Raw genomic sequence first — 6,669 nt, 5'->3', positions numbered from 1 at the left:
TTTAAGACCAGAAAAACAAACCACAACACACTTTACAGCTTCATTCAGCAGGAGACTGAAGACAAAGTGAAATTTATGCCACTGTACGTGACTTACAGCAACTAAAGGGTCGAGGAAAAAAAAAAATCTGCTGGTATTTGTTTGAAGAGTTTAGATGCACAACACTAACTCCATTTTTCTCAAATGAGGAACAGCGCAAAAGCTAAACACCACTCCAGATGGGACTTGAACCCACAATTCCTGGCTTAGGAAGCCAGTGCCTTATCCATTAGGCCACTGGGGCTGTGTGTGCACAGCTTGTGGTGTTTCAATACTTTGCTCACACATCAGTTAATGCAGTATAATGTATACTCTGGTAAGATTTTCATGGTAAAATTGATTTTGTTGCTGTTTGGGCTTCAGTAGGGCCTAGTGAGTCCCAGTGAGATCAAATTTTAAGGTTCTGCTACTAACCTATTATATTATTCATGGACTGGCACCTCTACGTAGCTGACCTAATTAAACCTTACGTACCGGCCTTTAAGTTCTCAGGGTGCTGGACTACTTTGTGTCCCTAAGGTGAATAAGAAGTCTGCGGGTCACAGAGCTTTCTCTTATCATGCCCCTGTTCTGTGGAATGATCTCCCTGCGTCAATAAAACAGTCAGATTCTGTGGAGACTTTCAAGTCCAGACTTAAGACGCACTTATTTTCCCTTTCATATGGCTAGCATACTGGTACAGTTTTGTTTTACGCTATTTACTCTTTTAATTCATGTTATTAGTAATTGAAATGGGCCACTGCCTTAACTTCTCCTAAATTCTGGGTCTTTTAGTGAAGTTTAGGGCTAGCAGCCGGCAATCACCTTAATATTTGTGTTTTTCTTGTTGATTAATGCTGGCAAATTATACAGTATTTTTTGCCTTTCTGATGCCTGATTCTGTTTTTTCTCTGTTTAAGGTGCAGCTCCATCCAGAGATGGGAGTTGTGTTTGTGTTGGCGATCCTCCTGTCCTGTGCACCAACAGCAATTCTTGTATATTCGTCCGTGAATTGTTCTGTGAATTATTTCTGTAATTTATGTTTGTAGCATGGCCCAAACAGAGGGTCACCCCTTTGAGTCTGGTCTGCTTGAGGTTTCTTCCTCAGAGGGAGTTTTTCCTTACCACTGTTGCTCTGGGGGTTGGTAAGGTTAGACCTTACATGTGTGAAGCACCTTGAGGCAACTCTGTTGTGATTTGGCGCTATATAAAGGAAATAAATTGAAAAATGAATTGAATAGAATGTCAGAAAATGACAGGGTTCAAATTTTCAGACCCCTGTTTCTCTTCTGCAAGGAGGCAAACGTTAGTACAGGTGTACACTGAAAATCAAGTTAAATTACTTTAAAATATACACCAATATATCTGTCTTGTTGAGAGGATTAAAATAAAGTATAGTTTGACTACTAGGTTCTGATCAATAGTTACATGGGTTTAACGGTTCAAGGTCATCCTGGGGTAAAGGCTCAGATGTTATTGAAACTGGTGTCAAATGATTTCTCTTGTCATACTGAAGCAGAAAATGCATTTTAACTGATTTGGTGATGGCACCATTTACAACATCCAGTGAAAGTCTTGGTGACCCCCAAAGACCACTACTGGCCTTGTAAATGTAATTTCCACCACACCATTGCCTTACAATATAAAGCGCCTTGGGGCAACTGTTTCTTGTGATTTGGCGCTATATACATGTGCTCTGATGTCACTGTTTATCTCCATAGAAACTACCCAAACAATCTTTCATACAAACTGTTTAGGGACATTACAGTGTTGTGGTGGAAATTACGGCAATAGTGTGGGACAACTACATTTTGTTTTTAAAAAAAAAATCACAACAGTTGTATGACATTGAATACCCCAATTATGTTTTGATTATTTTACTGATATTTTATTCAGAGATATTTTAAAACATTAGAAAAATCGTTTTACCATTCATTTTTATCATTGAAGATCAAAAGTCTGGGTGTGGGACAAGCACAAAATGGCAATATTTGCATATAATGATGCTGAGAAAAGGTGAAAGTCATCATAGACTACTAGAACAAATTTCTTTGTTCTAGTAGTCACACTTTCATTGTAAAGATAACTATAAAAGTGTGAAATTTCCCCTTTTTTCTGTTTTTCATACAATATGATCAAAGGACATAAGTGCCCGTAGTCTAAGAATCACCCAAATCACCCTCTATGCATTTGCAAGTATAAGCGAAGTGCACATCTCGGGCATTATGGGTACGCCAAATCGTTCGGCTACCAACCCACATGCTGTGACGGCGGAAAACAGCGAGAAGTGCTGTGATTTGGATCATTTCAACTGCTGGAAAGTTGATGATTTAAAGCGTTTTGTAAGCTCCGCAGATTGCCTGTTACAGCCAGGACTACGTACGGCAGTGGACAGAAACGGAAAGAATAGCTGGCTGCGCTTGTGTGCTGCATCGGTACAGAAAGTACCGCTGGTGCCGACGAAGGAGAAAGAGAGAGCTGCTGTCGAAAACAACCAGTCCTTGTTGATCGTTGGAGACAAATTTCTGACCCCTTGAAGGCCACTAACGAATAAATTTTTATCAACACTCAGCGAGATATATATATATATATATATAATGATTTGAGTATAAATCAAATCGACATTTGTGCCTCGAGGAATCACTTTTCCAGTGGAGCTGTTAAGCACATGGAGAGAATTCACTGCTGAAGACGGAGGAAAAAGGGACAGAACCACCGGAAACAGTTTTAAGCGCTAATATGTCCTCTGATCTATTGTCCGTCCATGTGTGTAAATAACTCGCTGTCAGAAAAATAATAACATAAATAATAATAACCGGCCTGATTTGCTGCGGAGGAAGACATGTCTTGCTTCAATTTGAAGTCTTTATTACCGCAGGAGTGTCATCACTGCCGCACATTAGCAAAAACCTCTGAATATATCCAGCCTGGATCACAAGGGACAGGGTCAGAGCAACAATTTCTCCAGTCATAACCCTCCCCACGTCTCCAACACAGGTGCCAGACTTATCTACTCAAGGTTGACGCCAAGACAAACTTATTTTTCTCAAATGGGGAGAGTGGCCTTCTCTGATCTTATTTCCTGAGGTGTCTTTTCTCTTTTCACATGGAAAACTCTCCTGCATTAAGTGGTAACATTTAAACGTTAAGTTAGCACAATATATATTTAGCATACACAATATCAATTAAAAGAAAACTCCACATTCTCCCATTATGATAATAATGAAAAATAATAAAACAAGAACTTTTTCCAACACTCACTTTGTTTAAAGGAAATCAACTTTTATACTTTATTTTCTTTTCTGTAAAACAGCGTGTTTTAACATCAATAGATCCTCTTTATCCAGAGTATGTACAGATATCACAGTCGACACAGTAAGAGTCAACATCCACCTTCTTATCAAAATACACAAACATCACAGACTAAAATAAAATATAAATAATATTATTGTAAAATACAAATATGTACATATGACTGTGACTCTGCAAACACCCACAGGTGGACACGGAACACAGAGGAAGTGACAAATCCCATCCACCGTGTGTGCCACAGAGACAACATGAAGTGTGCCTGTCCATAACGCTCCTGTCTGGCGGACCAAAGACAAAGACAATGTACAATTATGTGTATGTGTGTGTTTTGTTGTACAGCACTTTGGAAACTTTGTTTACGAAATGTGCTATATAAATATAAGGTATGGTATAATTAAAACTTTTTTTTTTTAAATTACAATCGGTAAGATTAGTGTAAAAAGAGTGTTCTGTTAGGTGATCATGGATCAGATAGAACAGGTTTCTGTACACAAAGCTGGTTCCCAAAATGTTCCTGGTCCCAAGTGAATAAAAACTGTACAGCCGAAGCACTGGGAAAGGCTTAAAAAGAATATATCAGCTAAAAAGAAGTATCTGGGACCTGCAATCTGTAATTTTAGGTTGATTAGCACTTTAATTTTGTTAACCTAACAAACACCTTGAAGTGAGTGAACTCACAAAGTCTGCAGTGGATTTGTTTTAAATTTGTTTCAGTACAAATTAGTATTAAACAGAAGGAAAAGGTACACATGGCCAGCCGTGTGAACACCATTTTTTCCCCTCTGCATCATTTGACAGATTTACAAAATTTGCCCCCCAGTTTAACAAAAAATAAATAAAAATAAAACATCTGACCTGTATGTCACATTTCCTTTGTGTAGTTTCATGTGCATGAGTTCAGGTTGAAGAAATGACCTGCTTAACTAACAAAAAAGGTACTTTGTGCAAAATAGTACAATAAGTACATACAGTATCCTGTATATAATAATCACAGCATCATAATCAACATTTGTATTCCATTTTCTGACTGATCTGTTGTCCATCTGTAGTACTTTGATGGTACTTGTTCTGCATTTGGACAGACATCAGTTGGACAGTTCAGCAGGGTTTTTGATTGGTCAGTCGTCTAAAAGCTTTAGGCGTGATATTGTACAGTAATATGACACGGAAATACATAAAATACTGCGTGCACGTCTCCAGTGTATTTGCCTGACCAACAAAAATACATTCGTACTTAATTAATTAAACAACTGAATCAAGGATAGAATATTAATAGTGGGAACATTTTCCAACAGAATCTCCATTTTAAAAAATAAATAAAATAGGACTTTATCACTGAGTGAAGTAATATTAAAACACAAAGAAAGAGAGAGCTCCAGTACTATGTCAGATTACTATATCAATAAATATCTTATATTACACTTTATTACTCCATAAGATTTACTATGTCATACTTTTGAGAGTTTTTAAATGTACTATGTTTACTATTTAACATGTTTTGTGCTGAGATTCAGAATTCACTCAGAATGAAATCGTCCCCCGAATGTGAACGATCTCAGCCTCGGTCTCTGTGTCTCAGTCCCTCTTTACAAATATCAATACTGCCCCTGGTGGCTGTTTATTACTATTAAATGCAAAATGATTAGGAAGTGGATACTTTTAGTAATACCACCTGTTCACTGGCATGTTGAGATCAGTCCTGATCATCAACTGTGACTGTGTCCATCTCGCTAATAATATCTCAAACCGGCCACATGAGGGTGACAGAGGGCCCCCAGTACCACTCACGCGGTTATTCTGCTCCTGTGTCTGACTGTGAATGAAATAACTCAGTGTTTTGATCAAATCTGGACCAAACCCACGAGTTGTTATTTTGGGGGGAAAAAAAACAGGCCAAAAGTCAAGGTCACAGGCCAAGAACAAGTTCAAAATTATACTGTGTGACACTTCTATTGGTATGATGACCTTGGGTGACCTCAAAAGGTCAAATATATTCAACTCAAACAGCCCTGACCTGAAAAACTGATTGAATATGGTGGACTGCTATTTGTGAATTTGCACCAATCATAATAAGGTGCAGGGCGTCCCTGTGAGCACACAGCATGTTATGTTTCCACACGTGACATCGACAGCAACTAAAATGGAAAAAGTAGCACCAGTTTGTCAAATTGTTCTCTTATTTGAACTAAAACTGACATTTTAGTAATTCATCTCCTTAAGAAATGACCTGTCAGATTTCACAGGTGGGATCAAATGTCTTTTGTTGTCACCTTAGTATTTCTCTGTTTTTCTTGTTGTTTAATGCTGGCAAATTATACAGTATTTTTTGTCTTTCTGATGCCTGATTCTGTTTTTTCTCTGTTTAAGGTGCAGCTCCATCCAGAGATGGGAGTTATGTTTGTGTTGGCGATCCTCCTGTCCTGTGCACCAACAGCAATTCTTGTATATTCGTCCGTGAATTGTTATGAAATTTATGTTTTGTAGCATGGCCCAAGCAGAGGGTCACCCCTTTGAGTCTGGTCTGCTTGAGGTTTCTTCCTCGGAGGGAGTTTTTCCTTACCACTGTTGCTCTGGGGGTTGGTAAGGTTAGACCTGTGTGAAGCACTTTGAGGCAACTCTGTTGTGATTTGGTGCTATATAAAGGAAAATAAATTGAAATTGAAAATTTTGTTGTGATAAAAATGGGCAAAGACTATTTAATCAAAACATTCCTAATTTAAAAGTGTTGCATGGCAGAGAGAAGTTATTGGTGAGAAGTACTTAGATTAAATATTGGTCAAAAAAAAAAAAAAAAAAAAAAAAAAAAAAAATCACAGAATGTGTCCTGCTCTGTTCTTTTCTTAATGTTTTCTAACAGTGTTTGAATGGTGCAACACCTGAGCGTGATCAGACTTTTTCCCCTTTTTGGTCATGAATCAGTCAAACACACACACCAGTAGAGGGCGCTGCTGTAAATGAGCTGGCCTTGTTTTTTCAAAAATTAAAGTTGCTCAAAATTTAATATATGTTAAAAAAAAACAAAAACAAAAAGTGGTGTTTCATAAATATTAATAACTAGAATAGTTTTGACTGTGTTGAATGTTTGGTCTGCAAAGTAAAAATCAAACAATGTCAATGACCATTGGATTCTATGACAATAACACGTAACAGAACTAAGCATGACAGATGGTGCAAACTTAAAACCTCATTAACTCAACCAATAATTTGCATCACTTTTTACCAAAACCTATACAAACTGAAATTGACCTTTGTCACCATTCTTACCGTTTTTACCCCATAACTCTGTAAGATTTAGTCACAGATAGTCCAAACTATACATTTTTGGAATTCTTATGCCCA

General features: G+C 37.6%; 1 non-coding gene across 1 annotated transcript; it reads right to left on the bottom strand.

Moving 5' to 3' along the window:
* Window positions 1-210: 210 nt before the first annotated feature.
* On the bottom strand, window positions 211-283 carry trnar-ccu. Its single transcript has one exon. It is a non-coding gene; the product is annotated as a tRNA-Arg (tRNA).
* Window positions 284-6,669: the final 6,386 nt, after the last annotated feature.

The sequence above is a fragment of the Thalassophryne amazonica genome, chromosome 17, assembly GCF_902500255.1.
Source record: "Thalassophryne amazonica chromosome 17, fThaAma1.1, whole genome shotgun sequence".
Lineage (NCBI taxonomy): Eukaryota > Metazoa > Chordata > Actinopteri > Batrachoidiformes > Batrachoididae > Thalassophryne > Thalassophryne amazonica.
This window is presented reverse-complemented; position numbering and strand designations above follow the sequence as displayed.